Raw genomic sequence first — 20,413 nt, 5'->3', positions numbered from 1 at the left:
TGACAGATCAGGAGAGAGATCTTGGGGTGGTGATGGACAACTCGATGAAACTGTCGACCGAATGTGCAGCGGCAGTGAACAAGGCCAACTCTATGCTTGGGATCATTAGGAAAGGTATTGCGAACAAAACAGCTAATATTATAATGCCGTTGTACAAATTAATGGTAAGGCCACACATGAAGTATTGTGTCCAGTTCTGCTCACCGCATCTCAAAAAGGACATAGTGGAAATGGAAAAGGTGCAAAAGAGGGCAACTAAGATGATTGCTGGGCTGGGGCACCTTCCTTATGAGGAAAGGCTACAGTGTCTGGGGCTCTTCAGCCTAGAAGAGAGACGCCTGAGGAGGGACATGATTGAGACATACAAAATAATGCACGGGAAGGAGAGATTGGAGAGAGAGATGCTCTTTACACTCTCACATAACACCAGAACCAGGGGACATCCACTAAAATTGAGTGTTGGGAGAGTTAGGACAGACAAAAGAAAATATTTCTTTTTTACTCAGTATGTGTTTGGCCTGTGGAACTCCTTGCCACAGGATGTGGTGATGGCATCTGGCCTAGATGCCTTTAAAAGGGGATTGGACAAATTTCTGGAGAAAAAGTCCATTACAAGCCATGATGTGCAGGTGCAACCTCTGATTTTAGAAATGGGCTATGTCAGAATGCCAGATGCAAGGGAGGGCACCAGTATGCAGATCTCTTTTTATCTGGTGTGCTGCCTGGGGCATTTGGTGGGCCGCTGTGAGATACAGGAAGCTGGACTGGATGGGCCTATGGCCTGATACAGCAGGGCTGTTCTTATGGTATTCAGTGTCACTCTGTCTTTGAAACTGGACACAGTGGTGTGGCTGCAGGGGTAGCAATTGCACCAGGCTGGACCAGGCTGCAGGCTGCCTGGGGCAACAGTATGGCCACCCATTTGCGCAATTGCGTCCCCCCCATGATTGCCACAAAAAGTGCTGGGGAAAAAGGCACTCCTTGCAAGAGGCAGCAGGGATCGCAGTCTCTGGCCCCTTGCTTCCCTTACTCTGGGGGCTTGGGGGTGACCAGGGGGTTCAGGGGTTGGCAGGAGGGGGCTAGGGGTGGGGGAGGCAGCAAAGTAAGGGGAGCGAGTGGTCGGAGACTCCAATTTCTACTTGTGCCTCTTGGGGGCGAGTAGGAGGGCAACTGAGGTTGGGGGAGGCAGCGGATTTTTTTTTAATTAAAAAAAAATGTGGGTGTGGCAGGGGGTGCATCATGTTTAGCTTTGCCCCAGTCTCCAGGGTGGCTAGCTATGCCTCTGAACTGGAGGAGGCATATTGCTCTCATGATCCGTAGTCATTGATAGGCTGGCCCTGCACAAATTCCTACCCTGAATGGCCATTTCTTAAAACCCCAAGGCCGCCAATGCATATAATTGGCTCGTCCACCCAATCAGCCCATGAACTGCTCTTTCCAGCGATGCTTCTGCTGGAAGGATCAAGGACAAACATATAAGATGCTGAATCCTCCTGAAATCTGAACTCCCTGCAGAGCTATCAATAAAGGCGATTTAAGTGGAATCAAGGTGATGGCCATCCACTTCCAGTCCTTCCCATGTGCCTGCTATGCTGAGACTGTCCGACCTTCTTGCTTGGTGGCGCAACAGATAAAAATATGACATTGCTTTAGGCAGCAGGCAGGTCCTTTGCCTGTAAAATTATCAAAGGAATGCTGCGCCGATCTCCGGTGCGCTCCAGCACATGAGAGCCTGCCTTTCCACACAGGTCAAAGGAGGACAACTTCAATATGCGTGGGTGGAGGTGGGAGGGGGGAAGATTGGAAAGGGCTGGCCTTGGTGACGTCTCAATGTCATATGCAAATGAGGGCGACGTCACAACAGGCTTCGAATCTCAGGCAGCCAATGGGAGAGCAGAGATCCAGCTTTAAGCTTAAATCCTTTGGGGAAGAAACAAACAACAAAGACCAGGAAATGGGACCAGGGCGGTGAAACTGACCAGCCAGAGTGGCGGATGTGGGATGCCAGTCTGCCACTTGAAGAAGCCCGCTCTTGGCCTCTGTTTACCCAGTACACGAGAAGCGTGTAAGAAGCATCAGCCCTTGCTAGCCACATCAAACCAAGCAGGCTCTCATCCTCAGGAACTGCAGCCACAAATCAATCCGTCAGCTGCTTCTAGGTGCCACAAGACCTTACTGGTCCGTCCCGTCCCCCCCGCCTTGGCAAGCACACTGCCATAGAAGGGTGGCAAACAGATTGCCTGCAAAGGGATCTTCTTTCCTCCCTGACCTCTATTGTATCTCTATCCACAAGTCTTTGAGAGGGACCCAGCCCAGAGTAGGGAGGTTCAGCATCTGATCCTTGCAAAATACTCGCCCAAGTCCTAACCCTGCCCCCTAAAACGGGGGAGGGGGGGAGAGAACTCAGCAAAAGCAAGCAAAGAAGGGGGTGGGTCGGTGGGAAGATCAGCACAGCCAAAGGAAACAACTCAAGCCCTCATAGTGTTGCTTGGTATGCTCCTTCTCCATCCCCATGTTGCTGTAGCTAGCAGGACTGCAGCAGAGGGAATGTACCCTGGCTCTCAAGGAAACAGCTGAGCTGAACCGCAAGCAGCAAGAGCAGCCTGCTCCGATCTGCAGTTCATGATGAGGAACATTTTCCATTTGCCTGTTATGACCTCAGTGAGACATGTTCGCTCCACACAAACAAGGGGATGGGCTCGCCTCTTCTCCTTTCCTTTCCTTCCCTTCCCCTCTCCCGCCCTCCTTCCCCGCTCCCTGCGTTATTAATAACTGAAACGGGTTTTTTTTTGGGGGGGGGGGGAGGACAGGAGGGGGTTCGCTAAACAAAGTCCAGACAAAAGATGCCTCCCACATTTCAAGCTAAGAGAGTCAGGTTGCAATCCTAGCAACACTGACCTGGGAGTAAGTTCCATTGACTATAATGGGGCTTACTTCTGAGTAGACATGCATAGGATTGGGCTCTGAGTCTACAATCCTATCCACACTTACCTGAGAGTAAGTCCCATTGACTATGATGGGGCTTGCTTCTGAGGAGACATGCACAGGATTGGGCTCTCAGCTACCAACGGGCCAGATCCTCAGCCCCAATGCGTGATTTCTTGCGCCCCCCTCCCCACCGCCTTTTGTTCAGACCTGCAAAAATGAAATCATAATGACGATGTCGACTAAGGACGTGATGAAATTGACACCTTGGGGGTAAATCAGAAGAGCCGGGTTGGAACGGAGAGAATCTTATTCTTTAAAGACCACACTGAGATGATCCTTTGGAAAACAACATCCCTATTTGCAAGTCAAAGCAGGGGACGACTGTCAGTGGCTTCATAAAGTCAACAGTACCACATCTCTCGCTCCCAGCCCCAGAATACCCTTGAGTCTCTCCCTAGTGACTATTAAAGGCCAAGACTGCCTGTTTCGAAACTCCAAACAAAGCAAAGATCTCTCTCGTGGTATTTAGACTATCTCTCTCCTGTCCCAACAGACAATGTCTTCGTTATTTCCCTGCCAACCAGAGAGGACGAGGCCTCAACGCGTCCATAACAACATATTCTGAGGTATCAGGCAATGCTCCGGGCCTCAAAGACACTTCGAAATAACAAAGCAGGAAATGAAAAGGACAGACCAGAATGGGAATCGATTTCAAAGAGGCTGAATGCCACATGCGATAGATAGATAGATAGATAGATAGATAGATAGATAGATAGATAGATAGATAGATTCCATGCAGAGGGATGCCAAATGCTATTAACAGATAGATAGAAACACACACACACACACACACCCCGTCCATGCAGAGAGGTGGCTCTTAGAACGTCAACAGCAAAAAAAAAACAGCGTACGGAGGGTTCACGTCAGCACAAAGAGATGGCTCTCAAGTTTGATAATCAGTCGCCGCTCTGGGATAGGGAAGAATTTAATCTGCACTTACCTTGCCTTGAATGTCAGCAAATGTTTTGTAAACAACGCCACACGCGCACACACGCAAAAAAAACAAAACCCACACGATTTTTTTTTAAAGCACCAGCTTTAGGCAGAGTCTGTGAGGTAGTTTTAATTGAAGTCAATCCAAATCAAGAATAGAAATGATCATAAAAAAGGGAAAAAAAATAGATCCCCCCCCAAAAAAAAAGAATGAAGGGGGAGGTGGTGGTGATGATGATGATGTGAACGGTGTCTCAGATCTTCTCAGAAGATATGCACCACTACCAACTGCATGCAGCTGCTCTCCCGTTCGGGCGCCCTCCCTCCCCTGGCTCTAGCAGTCGTATTATTATTTTTCTGTTATTGCTGAATCCCTGGTTGATCTCTCAGCTCAGAAATTAGAACGTTCAAACAGCTGATTGTGACGTCACAAAGAGGCCCGCCCACCGCCGAAGAGGCAGCAGCGCGCAGCAGCCAATGAGAGAGAGCCAACGGCAGGGAGGCGCGGCCTGAGGAGCAGCGGTGGGGGGAGCTTGGAGTGCTCCACGTGAGCGCTGGGACCCGTGGAAGGGAACAGGGAAGGGCTTGGGATGCGGCTGGAGGGGAAGGTTTCAGGACTGGATCCAGTGTGGCTAGTGGGCCGGGGGCTCGGCCAGGCTGTGGGGCGGAGAACCGATAACAAGGGCACAGCCCTCCCGCAGATCCTATGGGGCATATATAGAATAAAGCAGTGGTTCTCAAACTATGGGTCTGGGACCCACCAAATGGGTCGTGACCCAGTTTTTTTGTGGTTTGCAAAACTGGCAAGGCAGATTAGGTTGTGCGCTTCAAGGGTTAGACAAGCTACTACTTGGGGGGAGCACCCCCCCCCCAATTCAGTCACCATTATAGACATCCCTGGCTATATATCTTTAGCCATGTTTTTAAATCAAGATTCACAAGTTCAGAGTACAGTTCTTTTATTAGGACTAACCAGTGTTCACAATGCAATATGCAGGATTCTGAGTTGTTCAAAGTTCATCCACCATCTGGATGTCCAAAGGGGAAGAAAACAGACTGGAAGGTTGAAACAGACTTTTCTAAGGGCATGCTGCTCAGCCCTATGCCTGCAGGTTGTTTCAATAATATGGTGAGTTCTTGCACATCTCTTAGGCTAAAATTTTGGCATGTGTTAAGCTATTAGGTTATACAGAGGCTTGCTGGGGTTAACACACTCACACACACACACACACACACACACACAACCTTGATAGACTTGGCCCAAATCAATCCACTGCCCAAATCTACCACTCTTAGGGCATCCACCTCTTTAACAGTGCATGCAACCCCCTCACCAATTCATCAGATAAATAAATGTTTTGTTCATTGATATGTTATCCAGTTAAAACCCTATACAGTGTGTGTGTGTAAACCTATAAAAATAAAACATTTATTGATATAGAGATAAATACATTTCTGATTGATTAAATCTAAAATCACAAGATTGATTCCACTTTGATCTTTCTAATTAGAGAAAGAGATTAGGTAAATGGTATAAGATCCTATAGAGATATCCTTCATATACTACTAGGAGTATTATAGAAGTTCCTATCTGATCTCTCTATCAGTTCCTTACTGATCTGAAATGGCAATGCCAAAGGCGTACATGTTATCCAAAGGTTTTATGCCTTCCAGGCTGCTGGAGTAAATAGAGTTTAACTGTGCCCAGGAGAAGGGAAGAGTCGGTGAAGCTGAGCCCGCTGTTCCACTGGAAGTGGCCTTTCTATCATGGTGACAGTGAAGCGGTTACAGCTAAAAATGACTAAAAGGCAGGAAGTGCCAGATGTGATAAAGTGAGCCTCAATTTATCTGGCTAAAAACATGAGTGGAAAAAGTCAGACTTGCCTGCTGCAAAGACAAGATTCAGGATGGAGGATGCTTGCATTGTGAAGCTTTTATGCTCAGCTATATGACTGAAGGGAGGCTGTCCACCTTTAGACTTCCCTGCTGTACATTATGGAGGAACAAAAGCGAAGTTTAGTGACTTCGCCAAATAATCCATGATGAATGCTGATTCGTTTCTAGCTCTTTGGCCCAACTTCAAGGTGGCTGGGCATTCCAAACTGTTTTTAACAGCATGTGGCCATTGATTTTGTTTATACTGTTGATTCAAGGTACCTAAAGCTAGTTTTCTGTTTTAAAAAATATGCAAAGCAGACTATAATAAAAATTAGCAAAAATAAGAAATGCAGCTTATTTAGTCACAGCAGATTAAAATGGCACAAAATGGCCATTGTTGCAGAAAATGCCATTGACTATGACAATAGCAGAAACTCTGGGTTCTCTTTGGCACATGTGCTGAGCATTTTTCCCCATATGATGGCAGATCCCTCTGACATTAGGATGAAAGATGAACGAAAGAAAGGTGGCTTGACTGCAAAAACGTGTATTAGCCAAATTGGCTTAACCAATGTGTAAACAGAGCTCATTTGACATTTCTTTGTGTCCTGTCATTAGAACCTTAATATATGAGTTCATGGATGTTCATGTGGAAGAATGAAATTAGGTTGCTTGTGGTTATGTTGTTAGATTATATTAAATAATTCTTCTGGGCTCCTTCATTGCACATTTTAATTGCAGGATCTTGTTTTAGATAAGCTACACATTAGCACCATCCCATCTTGTCCCTTCCCAGCATTCCCTCCCATTCTACTTGTCATAACAAGGCAGTGGCTGGAGTAAAAAAATTATAGGCCTATTTGTGTTTATAGGTGTCACAATGATTTTCTGTTCATTACTACAACTTAATTATTACATTTTTATTCCACCCTTCTTTCAAGGAACTCAGGGTGACACACAAGGTTCATCCTTCCCATTTTATCCTTACAACAACCTTGTAAGGTAGATTGAGTTGAGAGATAGTGACTAGCCCAAAGTTATGACCAAAGGGGATTTGAACTTAAGGCTCATGTGATTGCAAATCTATCTGACTTAGGGCCCAATCCTGAACAGTGCATGCCAGCTCACAGCCGGTATGCAATGTTGCAAACATGAAATAAGGCATGTTTGCAAGCCCTTACTGTGGGCCCAGCACTAGAGCAAACGCTGTGTGAGCCTGCTCTGGGCCAGCTCCAGTGCTGGGTTCCAGTTCCGCCACCAAGTGGTCACCTGGACCACTAGGTGGCGGAGAGGTGAATGGACATATGGGGGAAGGCAGGGAGGAGGCATTCCAGGGCAGGAGGAGGCGGGGAAGGAGAGTAGAGGCTGGGGAGGAGGCGTGGTGGGGAGGGAGTGGGGCGAAAGGGGGCAGAACCAGCGGAAGTCAGCTCCACAATGGATCCTGAGCCCTGCATTGGCCCATGCAGTCTGATATGGGGCTCTCTGATTCTAGAAAGTAGGTCCATTGTGGGGCTACTTCCCTTACTTGGAGGGAGGCGGTGAGAGTCCCCTTCTCCTGAGGAGGCAGTGGTAGCTGCCTGGGGGCATTGGATGCCATGGATGCGCTGGGCAGGTCTGGATTGGAATCTCTGGGCAGCTCAGGTTTGGGCTGTTGGTCAGGATTCCAGGGGGTACAAAGTTCTGTAAGACAGTAATGAGATGGCTCCAGAGGACGCCCAAAAACTGCAAACATCTAAAAAATATAATCAAACTGTGGATCTGGGAACCACTAGTGGGTCGTGAACCAATTTTTGGCAGTTTGTGAAATTGACAGGGCAGATTAGGCTATGTGCATCAAGGTTTAAATTAGCTGCAACTTGGGGGGTGGGAATCAGGCAGCAGCCTCTCGGATCTTTAAAAAGTTTGAGAACAACTGGAATAATTAATAAAGCCTCTTTTTTTTTTTTTTAACATGGAGCCAGGATTATATCATACTGCTTTTTTAGGAAGTATCTAGAAAAATGTTGTTTGTTATACCGTTTTCAGAGTTCTTATGTCTCTGCAATTTAGACAAACTGTGCTCATCTTCTTTTATTTTGCAAATCTTATTGTAATACACATCAGGCTTACGCTCAGTTTGTGAGTTCCAGATCTCTAGAAGTAGTGGTACCAGCTTGAGTATCACTGGATGAACCAGTGATTACTGTATTTAAGTGCAGCTTCTGACTGGTTTTCTCAAGCCTTGTTTGTACAACTGAGAACTGCTTCACACATGATGTTCTCCATGTGTGTTTGTATCTAGCGCCTTAAAAATGTAGCATCTGCTATTTTAAAATGCATGTTTTAAAATGCTTTTACACAACAAAGGGACTTTCCCTTTGGCCATAGCCCTCTGTAGCATGTACTCACAAAGAAAGAGTATGTGCTGTAAAAAAAGAGCATGTGCAATACTATATTTAATTTTGCTTTCAAGACTCATATTTTCAAAGGATTGATGTCATTCTGACCTAAGCCAGGAAGACATTTGCTGCCTTGGAGGACTGAATAGTGACATCCCAGGAGCACTGAGCAGTTGCTCTGGGATCCCATAGAGCAGGGGTATCAAACTAGTTTCATACCAAGGGCCGAGGAAGCATTCATGATGCCTGCTGAGGGCCGGAAGTGAAGTCATTAGGCAGAAAGTGATGTCATTATTGGAAAGAGCCAATGGGAGAGAGCCATTATTGGAGAGAGCCATATGGGAGAGCCAATTTTCATGTGGGCTGCCCTTACAGCAGTAACATCTAAACACTGATTGAGGGCAGGATAAAAAGCTTCTGCAGGCTGCACCTGGCCCCCGGGCCTTATGTTTGACACCCCTGCCATAGAGAGTATGGCTGTGGTTATTCTAGGGTGCCACCTTAAGTTTATGCAGGAAGCTGGCCATACTGGGAGCAGTGTGAGAGACCCATTTCATGGCACATAACTGCTTGTCTGTCTTTGTGCCGGAGCCAGCCCTGGTTGTAAAGAGCAAGGTGGGGAGCCAGAAATAACCTGGTATGCATCTCTAGGGTTGCACTTTATTGCTTTATCAATGTCACTTGACTATAATTACACATGCATGCACAGACACAGAGGGAGAGAGAAAGAGAAAGAGAAGACATGCCAAACCACCAGTTCTGTACTTTTGCAAAAAACATTCACAAAATACATGTAATTGTGGCAGGCTTCAGTACCTTTTGCAAAAGACATCATACAGTACATTTTGTAAAAGTTACATGTACTGGCCGGAACAGAACCTGCAAACTACATAATTCAATATTGGAGCAAAATTGGAACAATGAGTGACAAAAACTATTGGAGTACCCTTACCTGTCATCTTATGCTGGATCCAAATGCCTGAAGGTGCATGGGTGGAGAAAGGATTTGGGGAAAATGCTATAAAAATCCTGCAAATTCCATCATGAGTTGAGGTGGGTGAATCTTGTCAGCCCAGGATTGGAAGCAGTAGAGTCAGATCAGTTATGGGCAGTCCCTTCAGACCTCAAGGCACTGCTGGTCCCACAAAGGGAAAAGGGCTTGCCTTTTCCACTTTCATATACTAATCAGGATGCAACAGAGTTCCTGAGCTCAAGGGGAGTTTCAACCCTTACACACTTTGGGTACTGTGTCATATCCAGGTAGCTTTGCATGATGTCATAGAGTGTGGGAAGCATAATAGGAAGTGGGGAGGGCTTCCTGTTATCAGGTCTACTTCCCAAACCTTGCCAACTCACACTAACAGCTCAATCCTATCCTCGGCCAGCCTGTAACATGCAGTGGTGCCAGTGATAACTCTGCTACATGCTATGAGCTAGGAGGAGACCATACCGTGGCAAAGCGGAAAGTAAAACAATGTTTTACTTAGCTGCCTTGCCATGCTATGGGTCCCAGTGGGCCTACTCGTAACTGCATGAGCCCTTAGGCTGGCACAAATCCAAGGGGGCATGTTGAGGCTGAAAAGGGGCTATAGGATATCGATGGAATTACTGCCATTGAGATCCACCCCTGCCCTCCCCCAACAGGCCTCCACTGTCCCTGATCCCTGCCCTGTCCCTTCCCTTCCTTGTCCATAGGCCACTCCCTCTGCCAATTTATCAGCACTGATGGTAGCTGGTTGTCCCATCGGTGTGCATGCGCAGTTGCCAGCCATTTGCACTGGTGGCCCCATTCTGCATACTGTCAATGTAGTGTCAGCATCAGTGGTCTAGGCTTTCCATTAATGGAACACAAGTTCCATCAGTGGAAGACCCAGATAGGATTGGACCATAAGTTGTGACACAGCCTTGACCCAATTGTGTTTAGATGTAGGTTTCAAAGCATCACATGTGTAACCCTTTCACGAATATGTGTAGTCACAGTAATAAGTTGTCTAGGAGGTAGATGGGGAGAGCAGGGGGATTAAAATTGTGCTGCCTCTCCCAAACAGCTACTGGTTTTCTTAGAGGACTCTATGTCTTTGACCTTGGCAATTGGAGTGGAAGAGAAACCCAAACAGACAAGCTTTGTTTACACATTTAGCTCTTCATCTAGCTTAGGATACTTTTCTAGAAACCTGTTTTCATGCCTGGATCACGAAGTGCACGTGCAGGGCCCCTAGTTAAGGAGTTCCCCAGTCCACTGGGTGAGGGTGTTGGAGTAGATCAATGGTTTTCAACCTTTTTTGTGCCATGAAGGGCAGGAGCTCTGGTCTAGAGCAGGGGTCTCCAAACCCAGGCCCGGCGGCCAGATGCAGCCCACAGCAAGCCTCTTTCCGGCCCGCAGCCAACTTCTTGTCCCCGAAAGTCTCTGGCCCACTCAACTGAACATGATCAGAATTGTGCTCTGATTGTGTCTGGAGGGTGTTTTGAGGGCCAGAGAGGTTGAATGAATTGAGCCCATTCATTTATTCACTCATCTAAGTTTCATCTCTAATTTATTTATTTAAATTTTATATTTAAATTTTTTTTCCGGACCTCGAAACCATGCCAGATATTTGATGCGGCTCTCTGGCCAAAAAGTTTGGAGACCCCTGGTCTAGAGGGTAGAGCCTCCGTTAGCCCGAAGATAACATTGGAAGGTCGCCAGTTCGAGGCCACCGACAGCTCCGGGAATGGCGAGACCTTGAAGCAGCTGATAAGCTGAGCTGAGTTATTCCACCTGCTCTTTGGTGTGAGTGAAGAAGCGTCTTGGTTGCCCTTCATGTGAGAGATGAAGGAGCTGCTTGTCAGCTTGCGTGGGAGGCAGCTGGAGGCCAGAAGTGATACCAGACCAGAAAGATCCATCTGAAATGTGTGGTTCTTGCAAGACAGAACCTTTCTATGATTGTAAAAAATTCCCTCGGGGATTTAGAAACAGCCTGCCTATGTAAACCGCCTTGAATAGAGGAGTAATCCGATGACCAGAAAGACAGTATATAAATACCCAGTTGTTATGATGATGATGATGATCTCAGTGAATAAATAAATGAGACAGGGGAACCACTGCTGATCCCGTCCCACTCCCAGACCGAATCCGCCCACCCTTGCCCACCGTGTTTCCCCCTACCTCTTGTGTCTTCACAACAACCCTGCGAGGTAGCAGCCTGAGAAGACACAAGAGGCCTTAGGAGCTGCCCAGGAAGACAGAGAGAAAAGACTGCACAGGATTACATCAAGAAGAACTTAGTTCTGACAGAGCAGTTTCATTATTAGATTGGATCCAATCTAATTGGATAATCCCTGTCCTGCATGGGCTTCGAAAGGTTGCCACAACCTCCCAAATGAATCTTTGTGTCCCTGTTGGAGACACAACCCACAGGTCGATGAACACTGCAGTAGATAACATTAGTGATCAGAACGGCTGTTATTTTTCCTCACAGCTCATAATGTTGGTATGAATATAGGCTTTGTGGTTTGAGCCAGATGGGTGTGTTTTGGGGACAAATCAGAGACCAGAGATTATTGTCACATTAGAAAACATTAGATATTTATTGAATCAAATGTGTGCACATGCATGCACCCATGTGCATATGCAAACAATTCCTCAATTGCACATAACATCAAGGGAAAATAGGGAACTTGAACAGAACAACACTCTTCTTGTTGACTGAAGGTTACATCATGTTATGAGTCAACAATTCTGCCCTCTCAAATATTCTTTATCCTTTCATGTCATTGGCTCTTGAATCACTTTATGGTAGGCATTCAGGAAGTCTGGGTGTGGTGACCTTGGCTTTAAAAGCAGACCCTAAATAGATGTCAGTTAAAAGAAAATAGCTTTATTGTATTCAATTTGCTCATGGAATTTTTACCTTTCAAATTTGTCCTGATGAAGAGAGGTCGTTTTAAAGAAACATCTGGTTTACTCTTGTGTTGCCTCTTCTGTTGTTACCATTTATTAATGTAGTACCTAAGGATCCTAGTTGAGAACTGTGATGTTCTAGAAATTGCTTTAATTAGTTGGCAACCTTCAGTCTCGAAAGACTATGGTATCGCGCTCTGGAAGGTGATTCTGGAACAGCGTCTAGTGTGGCTGAAAAGGCCGATTCGGGAGTGACAATCCCTTCCACACTGGGAGCAAGTGCAGTCTGTCCCTGGACTGTCTCCCTGGCTATGGGCCTTCCTTCTTTGCCTCTTAGCCTCAGACTGTTGGCCAAGTGTCTCTTCAAACTGGGAAAGGCCATGTTGCACAGCCTGCCTCCAAGCGGGCCGCTCAGAGGCCAGGGTTTCCCACCTGTTGAGGTCCACTCCTAAGGCCTTCAGATCCCTCTTGCAGATGTCCTTGTAGCGCAGCTGTGGTCTACCTGTAGGGCGCTTTCCTTGCACGAGTTCTCCATAGAGGAGATCCTTTGGGATCCGGCCATCATCCATTCTCACGACATGACCAAGCCAACGCAGGCGTCTCTGTTTCAGTAGTGCATACATGCTAGGGATTCCAGTACGTTCCAGGACTGTGTTGTTTGGAACTTTGTCCTGCCAGGTGATGCCGAGAATACGTCGGAGGCAGCGCATGTGGAAAGCATTCAGTTTCCTCTCCTGTTGTGAGTGAAGAGTCCATGACTCGCTGCAGTACAGAAGTGTACTCAGGACGCAAGCTCTGTAGACCTGGATCTTGGTATGTTCCGTCAGCTTCTTGTTGGACCAGACTCTCTTTGTGAGTCTGGAAAACGTGGTAGCTGCTTTACCGATGCGTTTGTTTAGCTCAGTTTTGAGAGAAAGAGTGTCGGAGATCGTTGAGCCAAGGTACACAAAGTCATGGACAACCTCCAGTTCATGCTCAGAGATTGTAATGCAGGGAGGTGAGTCCACATCCTGAACCATGACCTGTGTTTTCTTCAGGCTGATTGTCAGTCCAAAATCTTGGCAGGCCTTGCTAAAACGATCCATGAGCTGCTGGAGATCTTTGGCAGAGTGGGTAGTGATAGCTGCATCGTCGGGAAAGAGGAAGTCACGCAGACATTTCAGCTGGACTTTGGACTTTGCTCTCAGTCTGGAGAGGTTGAAGAGCTTTCCATCTGATCTGGTCCGGAGATAGATGCCTTCTGTTGTAGTTCCAAAGGCCTGCTTCAGCAGGACAGCGAAGAAGATCCCAAACAAGGTTGGCGCAAGAACACAGCCCTGCTTCATGCCGCTTCGGATGTCAAAGGGGTCTGATGTGGAGCCATCAAAGACAACAGTGCCCTTCATGTCCTTGTGGAAGGATCTGATGATGCTGAGGAGCCTGGGTGGACATCCAATCTTGGGGAGAATCTTGAAGAGGACATCCCTGCTGACCAGGTCGAAAGCCTTCGTGAGATCTATGAAGGCTATAAAGAGTGGCTGTCGTTGTTCCCTGCATTTCTCCTGCAGTTGTCTAAGGGAGAATACCATATCAGTGGTGGACCTGTTGGCTTGGAATCCGCACTGTGATTCTGGATAAACGCTCTCTGCAAGTACCTGGAGCCTCTTTAGTGCAACTCGGGCAAACAACTTTCCTACAATGCTAAGGAGAGAGATGCCACGGTAGTTGTTGCAGTCACCCCTGTCACCTTTGTTCTTCTACAGCGTGATGATGTTTGCATCCCTCATGTCTTGAGGTACTTCACCTTCTCTCCAGCAGAGACATAGGATTTCATGCAGCTCAGTGACGATGATCTCTTTGCAGCACTTTAGGACTTCAGCAGGGATGCTGTCTTTTCCAGGTGCCTTGCCAAAGGCAAGGGAGTCCAGGGCCACGTGAAGTTCTTCTAGGGTTGGTTCACTGTCAAGCTCCTCCAGCACAGGCAGGCACTCAATGTTGTTCAGCGCTTCTTCGGTGACTACATTTTCTCTGGAATATAGCTCAGAGTAGTGCTGCACCCAGCGTTCCATCTGCTGCGCCCGATCCTGGATGACCTCGCCTGCGGCAGACTTCAAAGGGGCAATTTTCTTCTGTGTTGGACTTAGGGCCTGCTTGATACCATCATACATATCCTTGATGTTGCCCGTGTCAGCTGCTATCTGTATCTGGGAGCAGAGCTGGAGCCAGTAGTCGTTAGCACATCTCCTGGCAATCTGTTGGACTTTGCTGCGAGCAGCTCGGAGGACCTGCAGGTTGCGCTCACTAGGACAGGCCTTGTATGCTGCTTGAGCTCTCCTCTTTTCCTCAATGACTGGTGTCAACTCCTCAGAGTGGGCTTCAAACCAGTCTGCCGTCTTGTTGGTCTTCTTGCCAAATATGGACAAGGCGTTGTTGTAAACGGCATTCTTGAAATGTTCCCATCTGTTGGATGCGTTTGCATCGACCGGGCCTGGAAGAGATTCCTCAAGCGCTCGTGCAAATTCCTCCACTTTTCTCTGATCCCGGGTCTTGCTGGTATCAATGCGAGGTCTTCCTTCCTTTTTTGTGTGGTACAGTCGCTTTGTTTGCAGTTTCACTCTGCTGCACACCAGGGAGTGGTCAGTGTCGCAGGCAGCACCCTGATAGCTGCGTGTGATCTTGATGCTGGGAAGGCTGGAGCGTCTGGTGAGAATCAGGTCGAGCTGGTGCCAGTGCTTTGATCTTGGGTGTCTCCAAGAGACTCTATGTTGGGGCTTCGTGTTGAAGAATGTGTTGCTGACACAGAGACTGTGATGACAGCAAAACTCTAGCAGGCGTTGGCCATTTTCGTTCATCTTCCCAGTGCCGAACTGACCTAAGCAAGTGGGCCACAAACTGTTATCAGCACCAACTCTAGCATTGAAATCGCCGAGGATGAACAATGGCTCTTTTACGGGGATCTTCTTGATAGTGGTGGCCAGGTCATCGTAGAATTTGTCTTTGGCTTCTGCTGGAGACGACAGAGTCGGTGCATAAACACTGATGAGAGTGACAGGTCCTGCTGGTGACTGGAGCTGCAGGGACAAAATTCTTTCACTTCCCACAGTAGGTGGGATGATGGATTTCAGCAGGGTATTTCTGACCGCAATGCCAACACCATGTTCCCTGGATTTGTTTGGTGGTTTTCCCTGCCAAAAAAATGAGAAATTTCGCTCCTTGACAGATAACTTAACTTCCTGATAGCCACAAACCCCTCTCGTGCCCCTCCCCCTGCATCCCATTTGTCTCACCACTGCTCCCTATTCAACTTCCTGATACACACAAACCCCTCTCGTGCCCCTCCCCCCTGCATCCCGTTTGTCTCACCACTGCTCCCTATTCAACTTCCTGATACACACAAACCCCTCTCGTGCCCCTCCCCCCTGCATCCCGTTTGTCTCACCACTGCTCCCTTTTCAACTTCCTGATACACACAAACCCCTCTCGTGCCCCTCCCCCCTGCATCCCATTTGTCTCACCTCTGCTCCCTATTCAACTTCCTGATACACACAAACCCCTCTCGTGCCCCTCCCCCCTGCATCCCATTTGTCTCACCTCTGCTCCCTATTCAACTTCCTGATACACACAAACCCCTCTCGTGCCCCTCCCCCCTGCATCCCATTTGTCTCACCTCTGCTCCCTATTCAACTTCCTGATACACACTTTATTGCTTTAATAAAGAACTGCTTTAATTGCTTTAATAAAGAACTGAATTTAGGAGATTGGATCTTGACCTGACCTGATTTACAGTATAAATAACACAGGGTTGTCCACTTAGAGTGACTGCAAGCTCTACTGACAACTTGTCTGATTGAAAATTATACCCATCAAAACATTATATTCTTTGAGTTGTGTCTGCCTTCCTTGGGTATCCTTGAAACTTTCCATCCAAAATTCAGTTACAGAGACTATATCTTTTGGGAAGTTTTTAGCAAAATGTAGCTCTCATTCCTGTTGAGGATGTCAGGATGGTACTGCAGTATTCAAATATTAATTAAAATATTGATATGAATGAATGCCGGTATCTTCAATAGTTTCAGTTTGATATATTTCCTTAGCCAAGGTGGCAAATTATTTAGTCTTCTGGTCCATGTCTTCCAATGTTGATATCTGCTTTGAAGCTCTCCCTATATATGTCTCCATGACTTTCATCTCCACGGCCAGTCTATCGTTTTTAAGTTGAGATTGTTTTGAAGTTTGTTGTCTTAGGCGTGGTCTAGAATTGACATGGGGTTCTGTGAATGTGACAAGACTGGTTTCATCTGCCTATCTTCTGTCTTGTGTTCTGAACTTCTCTCCTACTCTTCTGAGGGTGCCTTGCTTTGATGCCTGTAAAGGTGTCAACACCTAGATGTATGTCAGCTGAGATAATTTCAGCTGTTCAGCCAAATGGGAGCTGTAATTCTTTCAATTACTATGCTTGAAATTGACCGAATAATGCTTGCATGGTCATGTGAAAGAAACTCTGGAAGTAGATCCTGCCTCTTGGATACAGACTACACCTATTTTGCATCTGAAATCATCTGTTTTACTGAGACTTGATAATCCTGTTTGATTTATGAGAGAAAAGTAACTCTGAGATTAGGATACTTCTCTATAGTGTAAAGCTCCTTGTCCGACTCAGTATTAAAGACATGGGCACATTTAAGTAAAATTTGGGCTTGAATTGATAATCTGCAGCAAGAGTGCCATTGCCTGCATGCTGAAATCTGAAACTTTTGCAGAAGTTGGTAACTGAATTTTTGGGTGCACAACCATGTCTGCTGTTGTGGTAGGCGGAATCTCATTGTAATCCCAGAATGAATTGGGGCTACTGTACGATGTTTATTACAGTAGCCGTCATTATAGGCACATGGGTCACAAAGGCTCCAGTGTAACTTTCAAGACCTTTCTGACTCGGTGTTTACTTAATTAACAACTTTGTTTTGCATGTGCTGCTGCTTGGCTCCCAGACAACAGGAAGCATGAAGATGACCTGGGGCAGTTTTAAGGTGTAATCATGTTACATAATCTTGCATCTCCTGGGTTATGAACATAAGCATGTTCCAACCAATGAGAACACTGTACAATAGAAAGGACATGGACTTTTTTAAACTACTGTGGTGTCACTAGCTTGTACTATCTATTTTTTCAACACAAACAATTACCAAATAACAAATAAGAACAATGGATTGATAGGATTGTTGCAATAAGCTTTATTTAAGACAGCCATTGAAGATTCTTTGAAAACCACAACTCGTACGAAATGTAGTCCTAAGAGTTTTGACAGATGCTAGATACAGTCATGTCACAACTTTATTGCTCCTGTTGCATTGGTTGGGCATGATTGAAGGTACTAGTTAATACCTTTATGGCTCTATCCTACCTGTTTGGTATACTGGTGGATCCAGAAGTCCACCAGCATACCACACAGCCTATTGCGACAGCTTCTCCGCTGGTCTATAGAATACTGCCACTGGTGCAAAGGCCAAAAGGCTATGTGCTGGCAGCAGCATCCTGCACACCAGCCACCAGCAGGTAAGGGGGAGGATCAGTGTGGGGATCCGGATGGGACAGGGTAAGAAGAAAAGCCCGGCTGGAAGAGACCAAAAGCCCATCTAGTCCAGCTTCCTGTATCTCACAGTGGCTGACCACATGCCTCAGGAAGCACACAAGACAACCGGAGACCTGCATCCTGGTCCCCTCCCTTGTTACTGGCATTCTGAAGTAACCTACTTCTAAAATCAGGAGGTTGCACATACCCATCACGGCTTGTAACCTGTGATGGACTTTTCCTCCAGAAATTTGTCCAATCCCCTTTTAAAGGCATCTAGGCCAGATGCCACCACCACATCCTGTGGCAAGGAGTTCCACAGACTAATTACAGGGCAGGATCCAGAGCAGGATGGGGGAAGATCTTGGCAACAGTGGTGTCAATCAATTTCTAAATCCCCATCCTGGGCCTGACACACCTTGTTCAGAACTAACAGATGTATGCTGCAAAAGAGCAGCATAGATCTGAGTAGACTCAAAGGGGGCCATGGAGTAGCCTGGGAATTAAGTAAAAATTTTCTTTACTTAACCTCTCCCAGCCAGCCTGGTCCCCAACTGGCCCAGAGGATGCAGCAGACACAACATCAGCGGCATGGCACCTTACAGGCTGACCCAGGACAGGATAGGGCCATTAACAACATGAGCATTGATGAGCAGTAAATTAGACACTTTAAAGTTGCCTTTCCTTTAAAAATAAAGTCTAATTGATGACTGTATTTACTTATCTGCACAGTATCCTTTACAGCTATCTATAATTAAGTCAGGAAGAACAGGTATATTAGAGTGAGAGTGAACTTCTCTTTGTTTTTGGATCAGAAACCTGAACACAAAGTACTTTTTTTTTTTAAACTAAAAGAATATGGCATTTTAAAAAGCTGCCCAGGTTTTTGAGACAGATGATTTCAATAGGCAGCCCAGTCCTAACCAGCACTAGCACACCCAGGCTGCATGGATTGCGCTGTATCTAGCACAGGTTAAGAGGTGGCTGGAGGTCAGCTTGGGGTAAGGGAACTTTTTTTCCCTTGCCTCAAGTAATGCCCCAGCCTGCTCTATGGGGTTTCTTGGATCTGCACCAGCTATGTAGCTGGTGCAAATCCGGAAAAAGCGGTGTAACACCAGGAGGTCCGGGAGGGGGATTAGGATTTAGCCTCTGCTGATTCCTCCCCTCTCAGGCCAGATTCACCCCCTGTGTTGCCCTCCCCCGCTCCAAAATGCCACCTTCCTGTCACCCTCCCTCCCCCCGCTCCTGTGCTGCTTGGTGCCTTATCTGCCTGTGCTAGCAGCTGGGGGCTTTGAATGTGGCAATGGCAAGACAGCGCAGGCCTCCACCTGGGCACAGCCTATTCTCTGGGGGCCGTAATGTGCTTTATGGCATGTTTGCAACACCCTTGGGTAGTGCAGCAACTGCTGTGCCAGCCGGAATTTGGAATGTGCTGACAGTCAACCGAGCCCCCTCCTTCTGCCCTGTCTGCTCCTCCTCCCTCCACTCCTTGGACTGGAAAAGGAAGAGGTGTGGAGGAACAGGAGAGTGGTGGGTTGAAGAAGAGTGGAGGAGAGGAGAATGGTGGTCTAGAGAGCTCCCAGTTTCACTCTCCTCTTTTCCACACTTCCTCTTTCACTCTGTTCACCTCTTCCTTTTCCAGTCCAGTGAGCAGAAATAGCAGAGAATGATTCTTCACCAGGTAAGGGGAGGCAGCATTTGGAGCGCTACTGCAGGTTAGTGGAGGCCTTGGGTCTGCCCTATCCTTGAACAGCACTATCAGTAAGGCAGAATTACTGACTGTCATAGTGTTTATATACGTATTTCCAATGGATATTTCTTCTTGGGAAAGAATGCCCATTTTTCTCCAGCTCATGCATTCATTCATTCATTCATTCTTTCATTCATCATAGGCTAATCAACAAGCTAACCACCTTGGATACTTTGGTAAAAAGGCAGGATAGCAATGAATAATATTAACCCCTGTGAACTTTCAGTTGGTTTTCTTGAAATCAGTTAATTTTCTTAGGAACCAATTCTGTACATAGTAAGTGAAGTAATCTCCACTAAGTTCAGTGGGACTTCCTACTTAATAAGTGTATTTAGAATTGCACAATTTAGCTGTGTTTGTGCAATTAATTGTGCATTTGCTGACAGCTGGGGCAGAGGATCACAGAGAGTGACCTGGTTAAAGGAATGCATCCACCAGCTTACATCTGATTCAGAGGAACACAGGAGCAATTTATTCAGAGGAATAAAACAGGAGCAAGAAATCTGGAAAGATTATTGTTAGTCATACTTCTGTCCTAAAATGGGATGCCCCATTTTATCCTGATAGCAATCCTGTATGTGAGGTAGGTTAGGCTGAAAAATGACTGGCAGCTATTGAACCATGACTGAGAGATGATTTGAACCCATCTCCCTGTTCAACGTTCCAATACATCACATGCTCTCTCTCTCTCTCTCTCTCTCTCTCTCTCTCTCTCTCTCTCTCTCATTATTGCACAGTAAATGAAACCAATCATTATGGACTATAATCATGTAGCAGGATGTTAGGTAGGATCCTCCAAATTTTAAAAAATAATAACTTTATTTATACCCCACCCTTCTTCCCAAAGGGACCCAGGGCGGCTTACAATAGGTTAAAAGCAGATTAAAACATAATTTAACATAAATTATGAGACATAATTTTGACATAAAACAAATAATAAAACATAAAATTTTATGTTTTATGAGACATAAAACATAATTTTGAGAATCTGTTTTCGTTATTAGAATTTATAGCTGCAAAGAAAAGCCTGTCTACATGTAGTAGATTATCAAAGAGTA

The 20,413-nt window shown here is 46.4% G+C and overlaps 1 protein-coding gene and 1 long non-coding RNA gene across 5 annotated transcripts in view; one reads left to right on the top strand and one right to left on the bottom strand.

The window, feature by feature from the left end:
• The window catches only part of TP53INP2 (tumor protein p53 inducible nuclear protein 2), a 48,508-nt gene extending 44,191 nt beyond the window's left edge, over positions 1 to 4,317 (bottom strand). For 3 of the 4 annotated variants that reach the window (XM_066625716.1, XM_066625718.1, XM_066625719.1), the window contains exon 1: positions 3,929 to 4,317. The gene's annotated coding sequence lies outside the window, so the exon portion shown is untranslated. Of the gene's footprint in view, positions 1 to 2,991; positions 3,298 to 3,928 lie in introns of those variants that run through there. The other variant, XM_066625717.1, reaches the window with a different exon arrangement.
• Positions 4,318 to 4,681: 364 nt separating this feature from the next.
• LOC136649110 (uncharacterized) overlaps positions 4,682 to 20,413 on the top strand; it is a 53,199-nt gene continuing 37,467 nt past the window's right edge. The window contains exon 1 of the long non-coding RNA XR_010794366.1: positions 4,682 to 5,050. This is a non-coding gene — a long non-coding RNA (uncharacterized lncRNA). The remainder of the gene's footprint in view (positions 5,051 to 20,413) is intronic.

This window comes from Tiliqua scincoides, chromosome 4 (genome assembly GCF_035046505.1).
Source record: "Tiliqua scincoides isolate rTilSci1 chromosome 4, rTilSci1.hap2, whole genome shotgun sequence".
NCBI lineage: Eukaryota > Metazoa > Chordata > Lepidosauria > Squamata > Scincidae > Tiliqua > Tiliqua scincoides.
This window is presented reverse-complemented; position numbering and strand designations above follow the sequence as displayed.